Below are 15,942 nucleotides of genomic sequence, written 5' to 3'. Positions count from 1 at the left end.
CTGCCATGGGCAGGGACACCCCACACTAGATCAGGCTGCCCACAGCCTCATCCAGCCTGGCCTTAAACCCCTCCAGGGACAGGGCCCCAACCACCTCCCTGCACAACCCATTGCAGGGCTGCACCACTCTCCTGGGGAAGAACTTCCTCCTCACCTCCAGCCTCAATCTCCCCACCTCCAGCTTCATTCCATTCCCCCCAGTCCTATCACTGCCTGAGATCCTGAGCAGTCCCTCCCCAGCCTTCTTGGAGCCCCCTGCAGATCCTGGAAGGCCACAATGAGGTCACCTCAGAGCCTTCTCTTCTCCATGGTTTCCATTTGCAAGGGGAGCAGGAGAAAGCCAGGCCACATGCACTCAAAGCCAACTATTTGGCACGCAGAATTGTCAGGGCTGGAAGGGAGCTCAGGGCTCAGCCAGCTCCAAGCCCCTGCCATGGGCAGGGACACCTCACCCCACAGCAGGTTGCTCACAGCCACCTCCAGCCTGGCTGCAAACACCTCCAGGGCTGAGCAGGAGGCTTCCACCACCTCCCTGGGCAGCCTGGGCCAGGCTCTCACCACCCTCCTGCCCAACAACTTCTTCCTCACAGCCAATCTCCAGCTCCCCACTTCTCCTTTTGCTCCATCCCCCCCAGTCCTGGCCCTCCCTGACCCCCTCCAAAGCCCCTCCCCAGCTTTCCTGCAGCCCCCTGCAGCTCCTGGAAGGCCACAACCAGGGGAGGTCCCATCTGAGGTTTCAGTGGACCAGCAGCAGCACCAAGGCTCAGCTGCTGGCTGCCCACTGGCTGCCCAGGGGGCAAGAGGGGAAATTCACTCCAAGGTCTCCTTGCTGCCCAATTTGTCACACAGGAGATTACACTGGAGGGGGAAAAAAAATAGAGCTTTGCCTTTCCTCCCCCTCCTCCTCCTCCTCCTCCCCCCCCCCGGGGGTTTTCCTCTCTCCCTCTGTTTCTCTTGAAATTAATTTTCAGCATTTAGCAGCATTTTCCCAGGACTCTCCACAGCTCCCTTGGCCAGGGGCCAGCTGGCCTGGGGCTGCTCCTCTCCCAAAGATGTCTGCAGCTGATGGATCCTCTGGCAAGGCAGGGAGGGGGGGGGAGAGAAGGCAGGGAGGGGAGGGGAGAGAAGGCAGGGAGGGGAGGGGAGAGAAGGCAGGGAGGGGAGGGGAGAGAAGGCAGGGAGGGGAGGGGAGAGAAGGCAGGGAGGGGGGGAGAGAGAAGGCAGGGAGGGGGGGAGAGAGAAGGCGGGGAGGGGAGAGAAGGCAGGAGGGGAGGGGAGAGAAGGCAGGGAGGGGAGGGGAGAGAAGGCAGGGAGGGGAGGGGAGAGAAGGCAGGGAGGGGAGGGGAGAGAAGGCAGGGAGGGGAGGGGAGAGAAGGCAGGGAGGGGAGGGGAGAGAAGGCAGGGAGGGGAGGGGAGAGAAGGCAGGGAGGGGAGGGGAGAGAAGGCAGGGAGGGGGGGGAGAGAAGGCAGGGAGGGGGGGGGAGAGAAGGCAGGGAGGGGGGGGAGAGAAGGCAGGGAGGGGGGGGAGAGAAGGCAGGGAGGGGGGGGAGAGAAGGCAGGGAGGGGAGGGGAGAGAAGGCAGGGAGGGGAGGGGAGAGAAGGCAGGGAGGGGGGGGAGAGAAGGCAGGGAGGGGGGGGAGAGAAGGCAGGGAGGGGGGGAGAGAAGGCAGGGAGGGGGGGAGAGAAGGCAGGGAGGGGGGGAGAGAAGGCAGGGAGGGGGGGAGAGAAGGCGGGGGGGGGGAGAGAAGGCAGGGGGGGGGGAGAGAAGGCAGGGGGGGGGGAGAAGGCGGGGGGGGGGGGAGAGAAGGCAGGGGGGGGGGAGAGAAGGCAGGGGGGGGGGGAGAGAAGGCAGGGGGGGGGGAGAGAAGGCAGGGGGGGGGGAGAGAAGGCAGGGGGGGGGGGAGAGAAGGCAGGGGGGGGAGAGAAGGCAGGGGGGGGGAGAGAAGGCAGGGGGGGGGAGAGAAGGCGGGGGGGGGAGAGAAGGCAGGGGGGGGGAGAGAAGGCAGGGGGGGGGAGAGAAGGCAGGGGGGGGGGAAGGCAGGGAGGGGGGAGAAGGCAGGGAGGGGGGGGAGAGAAGGCGGGGGGGGGAGAGAAGGCGGGGGGGGGAGAGAAGGCAGGGGGGGGGGAGAGAAGGCAGGGGGGGGGGAGAAGGCAGGGAGGGGGGAGAAGGCAGGGAGGGGGGAGAAGGCAGGGAGGGGGGGGGCGAGAAGGCAGGGGGGGGGGAGAGAAGGCAGGGGAGGGGGGAGAGAAGGCAGGGAGGGGGGGAGAGAAGGCAGGGAGGGGGGGAGAGAAGGCAGGGAGGGGGGGAGAGAAGGCAGGGAGGGGGGGAGAGAAGGCAGGGAGGGGGGGAGAGAAGGCAGGGAGGGGGGGAGAGAAGGCAGGGAGGGGGGGAGAGAAGGCAGGGAGGGTGGGAGAGAAGGCAGGGAGGGGGGGAGAGAGGCAGGGAGGGGGGGAGAGAAGGCAGGGAGGGGGGAGAGAAGGCAGGAGGGGGGGAAGAGAAGGCAGGAGGGGGGGGAAGAGAAGGCAGGAGGGGGGGGAAGAGAAGGCAGGGAGGGGGGGAAGAGAAGGCAGGGAGGGGGGGGGAGAGAAGGCAGGGAGGGGAGGGGAGAGAAGGCAGGGAGGGGAGGGGAGAGAAGGCAGGGAGGGGGGGGAGAAGAAGGCAGGGAGGGGGGGGAGAGAAGGCAGGGAGGGGGGGGAGAGAAGGCAGGGGGGGGGGAAGAGAAGGCAGGAGGGGGGGAAGAGAAGGCGGAGGGGGGGAAGAGAAGGCAGGAGGGGGGGAAGAGAAGGCAGGAGGGGGGGAAGAGAAGGCAGGAGGGGGGGAAGAGAAGGCAGGAGGGGGGGAAGAGAAGGCAGGAGGGGGGAAGAGAAGGCAGGAGGGGGGGAAGAGAAGGCAGGAGGGGGGGAAGAGAAGGCAGGAGGTGGGGAAGAGAAGGCAGGAGGGGGGGAAGAGAAGGCAGGAGGGGGGGAAGAGAAGGCAGGGAGGGGGGAAGAGAAGGCAGGAGGGGGGGAAGAGAAGGCAGGAGGGGGGAAGAGAAGCAGGAGGGGGGAAGAGAAGGCAGGAGGGGGGGAAGAGAAGGAGGAGGGGGGGGAAAGAGAAGGCAGGAGGGGGGGAAGAGAAGCAGGAGGGGGGGAAGAGAAGGCAGGGGGGAAGAGAGGCAGTAGGGGGAAGAGAAGGCAGGAGGGGGGGAAGAGAAGGCAGGAGGGGGGAAAGAGAAGGCAGGAGGGGGGAAGAGAGAAGCCAGGAGGGGGGAAGAGAAGGCAGGAGGGGGGGAAGAGAAGTGCAGGAGGGGGGGGAAGAGAAGGAGGAGGGGGGGAAGAGAAGGCAGGAGGGGGGAAGAGAAGGCAGGATGGGGGGGAAGAGAAGGCAGGAGGGGGGGAAGAGAAGGCAGGGAGGGGGGGAAGAGAAGGCAGGAGGGGGGGAAGAGAAGGCAGGAGGGGGGGAAGAGAAGGCAGGAGGGGGGGAAGAGAAGGCAGGAGGGGGGGAAGAGAAGGCAGGAGGGGGGGAGAGAAGGCAGGGGGGGGGGAAGAGAAGGCAGGAGGGGGGGAAGAGAAGGCAGGAGGGGGGGAAGAGAAGGCAGGAGGGGGGGAAGAGAAGGCAGGAGGGGGGGAAGAGAAGGCAGGAGGGGGGGAAGAGAAGGCAGGAGGGGGGGAAGAGAAGGCAGGAGGGGGGGAAGAGAAGGCAGGAGGGGGGGAAGAGAAGGCAGGAGGGGGGGAAGAGAAGGCAGGAGGGGGGGAAGAGAAGGCAGGAGGGGGGGAAGAGAAGGCAGGAGGGGGGGAAGAGAAGGCAGGAGGGGGGGAAGAGAAGGCAGGAGGGGGGGAAGAGAAGGCAGGAGGGGGGGAAGAGAAGGCAGGAGGGGGGGAAGAGAAGGCAGGAGGGGGGGAAGAGAAGGCAGGAGGGGGGGAAGAGAAGGCAGGAGGGGGGGAAGAGAAGGCAGGAGGGGGGGAAGAGAAGGCAGGGGGGGGGGGGAGAAGGCAGGAGGGGGGGAAGAGAAGGCAGGAGGGGGGGAAGAGAAGGCAGGAGGGGGGGAAGAGAAGGCAGGAGGGGGGGAAGAGAAGGCAGGAGGGGGGGAAGAGAAGGCAGGAGGGGGGGAAGAGAAGGCAGGAGGGGGGGAGAGAAGGCAGGAGGGGGGGAAGAGAAGGCAGGAGGGGGGGAAGAGAAGGCAGGGAGGGGGGGAAGAGAAGGCAGGAGGGGGGGAAGAGAAGGCAGGAGGGGGGGGAGAAGGCAGGGAGGGGGGGAAGAGAAGGCAGGAGGGGGGGAAGAGAAGGCAGGAGGGGGGAAGAGAAGGCAGGAGGGGGGGAAGAGAAGGCAGGAGGGGGGGAAGAGAGGCAGGAGGGGGGGAAGAGAAGGCAGGAGGGGGGGAAGAGAAGGCAAAGGCAGGAGGGGGGGAAGAGAAGGCAGGAGGGGGGGAAGAGAAGGCAGGAGGGGGGGAAGAGAAGGCAGGAGGGGGGAAGAGAAGGCAGGGAGGGGGGAAGAGAAGGCAGGAGGGGGGAAGAGAAGGCAGGGAGGGGGGAAGAGAAGGCAGGGAGGGGGGAAGAGAAGGCAGGAGGGGGGGAAGAGAAGGCAGGGAGGGGGGGAAGAGAAGGCAGGGAGGGGGGGAAGAGAAGGCAGGGAGGGGGGGAAGAGAAGGCAGGGAGGGGGGAAGAGAAGGCAGGGAGGGGGGAAGAGAAGGCAGGAGGGGGGAAGAGAAGGCAGGGAGGGGGAAGAGAAGGCAGGGAGGGGGAAGAGAAGGCAGGGAGGGGGGAAGAGAAGGCAGGGAGGGGGAAGAGAAGGCAGGGAGGGGGGAAGAGAAGGCAGGGAGGGGGGAAGAGAAGGAAGGGAGGGGGGAAGAGAAGGCAGGGAGGGGGGAAGAGAAGGCAGGGAGGGGGAAGAGAAGGCAGGGAGGGGGAAGAGAAGGCAGGGAGGGGGAAGAGAAGGCAGGGAGGGGGGAAGAGAAGGCAGGGAGGGGGGAAGAGAAGGCAGGGAGGGGGGAAGAGAAGGCAGGGAGGGGGGAAGAGAAGGCAGGGAGGGGGGAAGAGAAGGCAGGGAGGGGGGAGAGAAGGCAGGGAGGGGGGAAGAGAAGGCAGGGAGGGGGGAAGAGAAGGCAGGGAGGGGGGAAGAGAAGGCAGGGAGGGGGGAAGAGAAGGCAGGGAGGGGGGAAGAGAAGGCAGGGAGGGGGGAAGAGAAGGCAGGGAGGGGAGGGGAAGAGAAGGCAGGAGGGGAGGGGAGAGAAGGCAGGAGGGGAGGGGAGAGAAGGCAGGAGGGGAGGGGAGAGAAGGCAGGAGGGGAGGGGAGAGAAGGCAGGAGGGGAGGGGAGAGAAGGCAGGAGGGGAGGGGAGAGAAGGCAGGAGGGGAGGGGAGAGAAGGCAGGAGGGGAGGGGAGAGAAGGCAGGAGGGGAGGGGAGAGAAGGCAGGAGGGGAGGGGAGAGAAGGCAGGAGGGGAGGGGAGAGAAGGCAGGAGGGGAGGGGAGAGAAGGCAGGAGGGGAGGGGAGAGAAGGCAGGAGGGGAGGGGAGAGAAGGCAGGAGGGGAGGGGAGAGAAGGCAGGAGGGGAGGGGAGAGAAGGCAGGAGGGGAGGGGAGAGAAGGCAGGAGGGGAGGGGAGAGAAGGCAGGAGGGGAGGCCTACAGCACAGTAATAAATTAGAGAAGCTGTTATGGTTATTCCAACCACTGGAATCAGAGAATCAACCAGGTTGGAAAAGACCTCAGAGACCATCAGGTCCAACCTGCCACCCTATACCTAACACCTCCTGACAACCCAGCCATGGCTTCAACTGCCACATCCAAGCCTTTCTTGAACACCTCCAGGGCTGGGGACTCCACCACCCCCCTGGGCAGCACATCCCCAGGGCCAATCTCTCTTGCTGGGAAGAACTTTCTCCTCATGTCCAACCTAAACTTCCCCTGGCACAGCTTGAGACTGTGTCCTCTTGTTCTGGGGCTGGGGGCCTGGGAGAAGAGCCCAACCCCCACCTGGCTCCAACCTCCCTGCAGGCAGTTGCAGAGAGCAAGAAGGTCTCCCCTGAGCCTCCTCTTCTGCAGGCTCCAACCCCAGCTCCCTCAGCCTCTCCTCCCAGGGCTGTGCCCCAGACCCCTCCCCAGCTTTGTTGCCCTTCTCTGGACACCTTCCAGCAGCTCAACCTCTTTCCTGACCTGAGGAGCCCAGAGCTGGACACAGGACTCCAGGTGTGGCCTGAGCAGTGCTGAGCACAGGGCAGGATGAGCTCCCTGCTCCTGCTGGCCACACTCTGCCTGCTGCAGGCCAGGCTGCCCTTGGCCTTCTTGGCACACTGCTGGCTCCTGTTCAGCTGCTCTCCACCACTCCCCCTAGGTCCCTCTCTGCCTGGCTGCTCTCAGCCACTCTGCCCCCAGCCTGCAGCACTGCCTGGGGTTGTTACACCCAATCTATTTACCTCCTACTACTTTCTGTTCAGGATCTGTGGGAAATTTTCTAGGCATAACCTGAAAGTACCCCAACAGCTCACCCAGTGCCCTCCCAAATCTCTCTGCCACCTCAGCCAGCAGTGAGGCACTAATTGCTGTGGTTCTGACTGGCTTGACTGGCCAGGCAGAAAGGGACCCTGGGGTACTGGCTGACAGCTGGCTGAACAGGAGCCAGCAGTGTGCCCAGGGGACCAAGAAGGCCAAGGGCAGCCTGGCCTGCAGCAGGCAGAGTGTGGCCAGCAGGAGCAGGGAGCTCATCCTGCCCTGTGCTCAGCACTGCTCAGGCCACACCTGGAGTCCTGTGTCCGGCTCTGGGCTCCTCAGGTCAGGAAAGAGGTTGAGCTGCTGGAAGGTGTCCAGAGAAGGGCAACAAAGCTGGGGAGGGGTCTGGGGCACAGCCCTGGGAGGAGAGGCTGAGGGAGCTGGGGTTGGAGCCTGCAGAAGAGGAGGCTCAGGGGAGACCTTCTTGCTCTCTGCAACTCCCTGCAGGGAGGTTGGAGCCAGGTGGGGGTTGGGCTTTTCTCCCAGGCAAGCAGCCCCAGAACAAGAGGACACAGTCTCAAGCTGTGCCAGGGGAGAGTTTAGGCTGGAGGTGAGGATAAAGTTCTTCCCAGCAAGAGAGATTGGCCCTGGGGATGTGCTGCCCAGGGGGGTGGTGGAGTCCCCATCCCTGGAGGTGTTCAGCAAGAGCCTGGCTGAGGCCCTTGGTGCCATGGTTGGGTTGATCAGATGGTGCTGGGTGATAGGTTGGACTTGATGATCCCAAAGGTCTTTTCCAAGCTGATTGATTCTATTCTAATTCTAGTCTAGTCTAAAAAGGAAAGCAATGAGAAGTTCCACACCATCCCACTGGACACCGCACCAGCAAGGTGGGGTTGCAGATACTACCCTGGCTCCCTCTCTCCCCTGGCTTCCTCGCTCTGGGAGACACTACCTTGCTTCTGCTTGGCTCTGCTGACCTTGGCTGTGTCCTTTTGCTGTGGCTGAGTAGCCTACCAAAACACCTCCCTGCTCTTTCTCTGCTCCCTTTGTGTCCAGGGGGTGGGTAGAGGGAAGGGGGCAGGGGAGGTGAAGCTATCAGCTGCCCTGGTTTTTGGCCTGGGGCTGGGGGGGGGGATGGTTCTCGTGCTGTTCACACCTTGTAGCTCTTGTACATCGCCATTGCCTTTCCTTTGAGCCTGTAGTTTTGCTTGTAGATACACAGCTTTCAGCTGCTTTCAACTGAGCTGCTCTGGCAATTTCATGCTGGGGGGGACAGTTTTCAGCCCACCACAGCTGTGAGGCAGCGCAGTGCAAGCGGCAGCCTGAGCCTGCTCCGAGAGCTGCCGCTGGCTTCTGGCGCACGCCGCCAGCGTTGACACGCTCCAGCTCCAGGTCTGCTGTGGGTTTAAAGCTGCCTTTGTGCCTCCCATCACCTGCTCTTGGGGGCTTTCCACCCCCCCCCCCCCCAGCCATGGTAGAACAGAATAGAACAGGTTGGAAGAGACCTTCGAGATCATCCAGTCCAACCTATCACCCAACACCACCTAATCAACTCAACCATGGCACCAAGCACCCTCTCAAGTCTCCTCCTGAACACCTCCAGGGATGGGGACTCCACCACCTCCCTGGGCAGCACATCCCAATGGGCAATCACTCTCTCTGTGTAGAACTTCTTCCTAACATCCAGCCTAAACTTCCCCTGGCACAGCTTGAGACTGTGTCCTCTTGTTCTGGGGCTGCTTGCCTGGGAGAAGAGCCCAACCCCCACCTGGTTACAACCTCCCTGCAGGGAGTTGCAGAGAGCAAGAAGGTCTCCCCTGAGCCTCCTCTTCTGCAGGCTCCAACCCCAGCTCCCTCAGCCTCTCCTCCCAGGGCTGTGCCCCAGACCCCTCCCCAGCTTTGTTGCCCTTCTCTGGACACCTTCCAGCAGCTCAACCTCTTTCCTGACCTGAGGAGCCCAGAGCTGGACACAGGACTCCAGGTGTGGCCTGAGCAGTGCTGAGCACAGGGCAGGATCAGCTCCCTGCTCCTGCTGGCCACACTCTGCCTGCTCCAGGCCAGGATGCCATTGGCCTTCTTGGCCCCCTGGGCACACTGCTGGCTCCTGTTCAGCTGCTCTCCACCACTCCCCCCCAGCTCCCTCTCTGCCTGGCTGCTCTCAGCCACTCTGCCCCCAGCCTGCAGCACTGCCTGGGGTTGCTGTGGCCAAAGTGCAGCCCCTGGCACTTGGCTGTGTTCAATCTCCTGCCCTTGGCCCCTGCCCCTCTGCCCAGCCTGTTGAGGTCCCTCTGCAGAGCTCTGCTGCCCTCTCCCAGCTCAGCTCCTGCCCCCAGCTTGCTGTCAGCTGCAAACTCACTGCTGAGGGACTCCATCCCCTCCTCCAGATGATCAATGAGGAGATTGATCAGGCTGGGGCCCAGCACTGCTCCCTGGGGCACACCACTGGTGCCTGGCTGCCAGCTGCCTGTGGCACCATTCACCACCACCCTCTGGGCTCAGCCTCCAGCCAGTTCCTCACCCAGCTCAGAGCTGCTGTCCCAGCCAGGGGCTGACAGCTTGGCCAGGAGTTTGCTGTGGAGGACGGTGTCAAAGGCCTTGCTGAGGTCCAGGTAGACCACATCCACAGCCTGCCCCACATCCACCAGGCAGGTAGCTGTTGGCTTACACAGAATGCCAGGTTGGAAGGGACCCCAAGGATCATCTGGTCCTAAGTGCTGGTGGAGCTGAAACAAGCTGGGCCAGCATTCTGTCAAGCTGAGTATTAAAGCTGTCCAATGAAGGGGACTCCACTGCTTCCCCTGGGTGGTGATTCCAATGCCTGACTGTTCTCATGGGGAAAAAAACCTTTCTTCTGGAGTACAATCTGATGCCAGCTTGGAGAAGGCAGGAGTGGAAAAGCAACACCTCCAGGCATGAAGAGTCCAGCAGGTGACTATCACCAGCCTGGGGAGTCATCAGGACAGAGCTTGCACTGCTTCCCAGATGATCTGGAGGCCTGGCAACAGGGTGGATGCCCAGCCAACCTCAGCTGCCAAGCAGTCACCAGCACCAAACCCACAAAACAATGCATGGAGGACAAAACCCCTTGGAATTCCCCCTGGCAAAACAGTGATTCATCAGAGCAAGTCCCTACAGACCTTGGGGGGCCCTTTCCCAGGCCCAGCCCCTGTAAGGGGACTCACTATGAAGTCTACCTATTGAGAAGCTGATGGCAGAGAAGTCAGGGCTGAAAGCAGCTTCCCACCAGCAGCTCACTGACTGTAGTCAGCCAGAGTGACCCTTCCTGGCTTGGAGGCAGGGAGGGCACTGGCAGGGTTAGCTCACGGGTGAGGATCACCAAGCACCAGCAAAGGAAAGGCTCAGGACCTGGAGCTGGCTGAGCACACCAAGGGCACACCACAGACATGCCCCTTCCCAGCCAGAGAGAGACCAGAGCTGCCCAGTGCAGGTGTCCACACACCCCTTCACCTCATCCTCCAAGCAACCCCCCTTTCACATCCCCTACTCCAGAGCTGGACCAAAGCACATTTCCAGCTTGTGTTGCTCACTCACCCTGCCTGGAGAAGGCCCCAGCCCAGTATCCTGACTGCCATCTCTGCACCACACACCCTTTCCCTCTCCCCCAGGCTGGACCCTCCTGGTTCAGAGCAAGGTGCTGCTGAGGAGAAGCTTGCTCAGCAGAGGAGACCTCCCCATCCCCTCCCCAGCCTCACTGCTGCCAGCATCCAGGACAAAGAGCTTGTCCTGCAGGAGCATGGCAAGCCTGTGACATCTCTGATGGCACTGGGCAGAAGGAGGAGGCATTTCCTTGGGCCAGCCAGCAGACAGGAGATATGGATTTATCAGAGCCTCAACCACTCAAGGGCTTTGGGTGATGAGCAGGATTTCCAGATAACCTTTAAGCTACTTAGCAGCCCTCTGCAAACTCCCCAAGATCCTCTGATGGAGATGAAACCCACGAGTGATAGGAAGTGAACCACACAGAGCTGGAGACACACAGCACTAAAGCACAGCCCTCCTTTCTCCTCCCTTCCTCCTGCTGACCATGGGGGCTTTGCCCCAGAAGAACCCAGGGCCACAAAGCTCCAGGGACAAGGTATCACAGTATCAGTCAGGGTTGGAAGGGACCACAAGGATCAGCCAGTTCCAACCCCCCTGCCATGGGCAGGGACACCCCACACTAGATCAGGCTGCCCACAGCCTCATCCAGCCTGGCCTTAAACACCTCCAGGGACAGAGCCCCAACCACCTCCCTGCACAACCCATTCCAGGGCTGCACCACTCTCCTGGGGAAGAACTTCCTCCTCCCCTCCAGCCTCAATCTCCCCACCTCCAGCTTCATTCCATTCCCCCCAGTCCTATCACTCCCTGAGATCCTGAGCAGTCCCTCCCCAGCCTTCTTGGAGCCCCCTGCAGATCCTGGAAGGCCACAATGAGGTCACCTCAGAGCCTTCTCTTCTCCAGGCTGAACAGCCCCAACTCCTTCAGTCTGTCCTCACAGCAGAGCAGCTCCAACCCTCTGATCATCCTCCTGGCCCTGCTCTGGGCACCTTCTAGCACCTCCAGATCCCTCTTGGGATAGGGGCTCCAGAACTGGAGGCAGGACTCCAGGTGGGGTCTCCCCAGAGCTGAGCAGAGGGGGAGAATCCCCTCCCTGGCCCTGCTGGCCACACTTCTCTTGCTGCAGCCCAGGCTCTGCTTGGCTTTCTGGGCTGCAAGTGCACACTGAGAGCTCCTGCTGAGCTTCTCCTCCCCCAGCACCCCCAAGGCTCTCTCCTCAGGGCTGCTTTCCAGCCAGTCCCTGCCCAGCCTGCATTTGTGCCTGCCATTGCCTCCACCCAGCTGCAGGACCCTGCCCTTGGTCCTGTTGAACCTCCTGAGGGTGGCTTGTGCCCACCTCTCCAGCCTGTCCAGCTCCCTCTGGATGGATCCCTTCCCTCCAGCCTGTCTGCTGCCCCACACAGCTTGGTGTCATCAGCAGCCCTGCTGAGGGTGCCCTCAGTGCCACTGTCCATGGCACCCACAGAGATGTTGAGCAAGCCTGGTCCCAGGAGTGATCCCTGAGGGACTCTGCTTGTCCCTGGCCTCCCCTGGGCCATGGACCCATGGACAGCCACTCTCTGGGTGCAGCCATCAAGCCAGTTCTGTATCCATCTAGTGGTCACCCATCACCCCCCTGTGTCACCAGCCTGGAGAGCAGGCTGTGGTGCAGGACAGTGCCGAAGGCTGTGCTCAGGCCCAGGCAAAGGACATCAGCTGCTCTCCCCTCAGCTATTGATGTTGTCACCAAGGTCAAGTGCTACAAGCAAGCTCTGAAGCTGCAAAAGGAGGTTGGTCATCTTCCACTCACACAGGCCAGGAAGCAGCCCTTAGAAACCCTGGGCAGACAGGGAAATCCCAGAGCAGCTCCAGGTGGAGCAGCAGCTACCTTGCTGGGAAAAGTCCTCATCAGGAGATGGGATTCACACACCCAGGGAGGTGCTGTCCCTGCAGAGGGAAGGGCCACCTCCACCACAAAGGTCAGGGCCTCCTCACCCATCCTCTCTGAGGGATGCATTGAGGCTTTGCTATGCATGCAAGCAGCAGCTCTGCTCCCCCGGCCCTGGAAGGGCTAGAGGCCCTCAGTACATAACGGCTCCTACCATCCCTGTGCCTGACCCCAGAAGGATTCAGCAGCAGGCTGTCACCATGCCCAGCACCCTACAGTGATGCTGCAGCCCAGGCTGACCCTGGGGGCCATTCCATAGCCTCCCTCTGCCCAGGCTGACCCTGGGGGCCATTCCACAGCCTCCCTCTGCCCAGGCTGACCCTGGGGGCCATTCCACAGCCTCCCTCCCTCTGCCCAGGCTGGCCCTGGGGGCCATTCCACAGCCTCCCTCTGCCCAGGCTGGCCCTGGGGGCCATTCCACAGCCTCCCTCTGGCCCAGGCTGGCCCTGGGGGCCATTCCACAGCCTCCCTCCCTCTGCCCAGGCTGGCCCTGGAGGCCATTCCACAGCCTCCCTCTGCCCAGGCTGGCCCTGGGGGCCATTCCACAGCCTCCCTCTGCCCAGGCTGGCCCTGGGGGCCATTCCATAGCCTCCCTCCCTCTGCCCAGGCTGGCCCTGGGGGCCATTCCATAGCCTCCCTCCCTCTGCCCAGGCTGGCCCTGGGGGCCATTCCACAGCCTCCCTCCCTCTGCCCAGGCTGGCCCTGGGGGCCATTCCACAGCCTCCCTCTGGCCCAGGCTGGCCCTGGGGGCCATTCCACAGCCTCCCTCTGCCCAGGCTGGCCCTGGGGGCCATTCCACAGCCTCCCTCTGCCCAGGCTGGCCTTGGGGGCAATTCCACAGCCTCCCTCTGCCCAGGCTGGCCCTGGGGGCCATTCCACAGCCTTCCTCCCTCTGCCCAGGCTGGCCCTGGGGGCCATTCCATAGCCTCCCTCTGGCCCAGGCTGGCCCTGGAGGCCATTCCACAGCCTCCCTCTGGCCCAGGCTGGCCCTGGAGGCCATTCCACAGCCTCCCTCTGGCCCAGGCTGGCCCTGGGGGCCATTCCACAGCCTCCCTCTGCCCAGGCTGGCCCTGGGGGCCATTCCACAGCCTCCCTCTGCCCAGGCCTCCCCCTGCAGCCCTCCTCTCTCACTCCCCACTCCCGCCTGACTCTTCTGCAAGCCTCTGATGGCTGAAAGGGGAAGGAGTGATACCAGGCAGGGAGAAGAGCTCAGCCCACTCCTTGGGGTCCCTGCTGATGGGCCATGAAGCAGTGGGAGAGGTGTACAAAACTGGGGTTGCAGACAAAGGGAGCACTGAGCCTGCCCATGTGCTCCCCATACCCCTAGAGCACCAGCATGAAGCCCAGACTCCTCACTGTCCCAGTGAGTATCCCATAGAGCCCAGGGTGCACTTTCAGGCTCTTCAGCCAAACCCAAGTGCTCCTAAGAAGAACAAGCTCATGAACATGAGCCTCCCCACATGCCCAGAGCGAGGTCTCCAGCCTGCACTGAAGCAGAAGGAAAGGAGTAGGCAGGGCAAGGAGCCATCCTCCAAGCCCAAATGCTCCTCCAAGAGCAAGTCCAGGGACATGACCTTCCCTACAAGCTGAGATCAGCACCATTCAGGTCTCCAGCCAGTGCAAAGGCAGGAGGAAAGGGGCAGGCATGGCAAGGAGCCACTCTCCAAACTCAAGTGCCCCTAGAAAAGCAAGCACATGAACACAACCTTCTCCACATGCAGAGATCAGCAGCATTCAGGCTTCCAGCCTGTGCTGAGGCAGGAGGGAAGGACAGGCAGGGCAAGAAGCCACTCTCCAGAGCTGTTAGCCACAGAGCCTGAGGACTCCTCTCCTCACAGCAGCACAGCAACTCAGGCAGATCCCTGAGACCTCCAAGCACACATCCCCCCACGGGGGTGGGAGGGGTTGGTGGGTCCCCTCATCCCCACCCTCATCCTCCAGGAGGAGCAGGGACAGCCAGGCACAGCAATGTCAAAGCTCCTCTCTATTTACCCAAGCTCTGCTGCTTCAGCACTTTCCAGTGGCTAATGGAGTGCTGCAAGAGCAGCAGGTCGATGAAGAGGAAGGGGAGGAAGAAGCAAGCAGCTCCAGACTGCCCTGCTGGCAGCTCCCAGGAGATCAGGGGGAATTTTATCCACCTCGAGGTGCTTTGTTCTCCCTCCCCCCTCAGTCCCCCAACCCTCCCTTAACCTCTTAGGCTGAGAGGAAGCACACTAAAAGTTAGGTGAGCTCCAACAAGTTTTCAGAACAGTTTCCAAGCAGCCTCTGCTCCTTGTGCTGTCAGTTGATGGCGAGGGAGAAGCACCAGCAGGGGAGGCTTCAGCAAGAGCTGCTCAGTCCCTGTGCTTTGGCACAGCTCAGGCGCTCTCAGAGGGCCCCCAAAGAGGCACCAGGGACCCCCAGTTTTTGCAGCCCTTCCCACAGTGCTGCCCCCTTCCAAGGGCACCGCACTGGACTCGACAGCACCACACCAGCTCACTCGAGCAGCCACCAAGAGCTCACTCCATCTTGCAGCTGGTTTGTCCTCACAAACAGGTTGTTAACCTCGGCCTTGCAGTTTGAGAACCATCACTGGACATAACTGATGCCCTCTGACCGACCACCTGCAGGTAGAGGTTAGCTAGAGGGTGTTTCTGTAGCAAACCCCCTCCTCACTCCAGCACCAAGCGCAGCAGAAGGCCCCTGGCACTCCCTTTCTGGTGGAACACCTGGCAGGATGCTGCAGCTTTGCTCCTCCCTGCCTTTCAAAAAGCCACAGCAGTGGCACAGCCCACCATGGAGCAAGGAAGTTTGCAGAAGCACTTGGGTGCAGCTCAGGCACCACATGAGAGCTCTCTCCACCTGCCAGGAAGGACTGGAAGCACCCAGCTCATCCGGATCGATAGGAGGCAGGCCCAGAGCGTCCTGCCACCAAGGATGGGATGCTTTGACCTCATTCAGCTGCCCCTGTACTCTGCATTGGTTAGGCCACATCTTGAGTCCTGTGTCCTGTTCTGGGCCCCTCAGGTTAGGAAGGACATTGAGAGACTTGAAGGTGTCCAGAGAAGGGCAACGAGGCTGGGGAGAGGCCTTGAGCACAGCCCTGGGAGGAGAGGCTGAGGGAGCTGGGGTTGCTTAGCCTGGAGAAGAGGAGGCTCAGGGGAGATCTCATTGCTCTCTCCAACTACCTGAAAGGAGGTTGGAGCCAGGTAGGGGTTGGTGTCTTCTCCAAGGCAACCAGCACCAGAACAAGAGGACACAGCCTCAAGCTGTGCCAGGGGAAGTTTAGGCTGGAGGTGAGGAGAAAGTTCTTCCCAGAGAGAGTTGTTGGCCCTTGGGATATGCTGCGCAGGGAGGTGGTGGAGTCCCCATCCCTGGAGGTGTTCAAGAGGGGCTTGGATGTGGCACTTGGTGCCATGGTCTAGCCATGAGGTCTGTGGTGCCAGGTTGGACTGGATGATCTTTGAGGTCTCTTCCAACCTTGGTGATACTGTGAGACTGTGACAGAAGAGCAACCCACAGAGACTGGGGTAAAGGGAGAAAAAAAACCCCAAGGGGGAAGGAGGAAAAGGGGGCCCCCCATGGGCCTCGTTCTGCACTTTGTTCTCATCCATGGGCTCAGTCTGAAGCCTTCCTGAGCACGAAGCCTTGTCCGGAGGCGCGTTATGAAATTCCCAGACCACGTCATGCCAGGAGGACACTGAGAGGGGGCTGGGGGGGGGGAGAGAAATCCCAGACTATTCCAGGAAATGCAACGGAGACATCCCTGAAATGACTTCCCCTCCAGCCAGGAGGGAAAGGGGGAGGACCTCCCACCTCGCTCCCCGCCGAAAACTGGGTCAGTGAGGCAGCCCTGCTCGCACGGCCGGGGCCTCGCTCCAGGCACCAGCAGGCAGGGAAGGGTCTGTGCAGGAGGGGGAGGAGAAGGGCAACCTGGCCCGCTCCCGTAGCCTGACCTGTTTCCTGTGAGAGAGCACAGCTGGCTCCCCGGCCCTGTCAGAGAGGCAGGCAGTTCCTCCTCTGCTTCCTCCCCAGCACCACAACAATGCCAGCTGGCTGCAGTGAGAAAACC

At 62.3% G+C, this 15,942-nt stretch overlaps 1 protein-coding gene across 1 annotated transcript in view; it reads right to left on the bottom strand.

Moving 5' to 3' along the window:
• The window catches only part of ZNRF1 (zinc and ring finger 1), a 43,784-nt gene that overhangs the window by 26,562 nt on the left and 1,280 nt on the right, over positions 1 to 15,942 (bottom strand).

This window comes from Dryobates pubescens, chromosome 19 (genome assembly GCF_014839835.1).
Source record: "Dryobates pubescens isolate bDryPub1 chromosome 19, bDryPub1.pri, whole genome shotgun sequence".
Taxonomy (NCBI): Eukaryota; Metazoa; Chordata; class Aves; order Piciformes; family Picidae; genus Dryobates; species Dryobates pubescens.
Note: the sequence above shows the minus strand (reverse complement) of the source record. Positions and strands in the feature narration are given on the sequence as shown.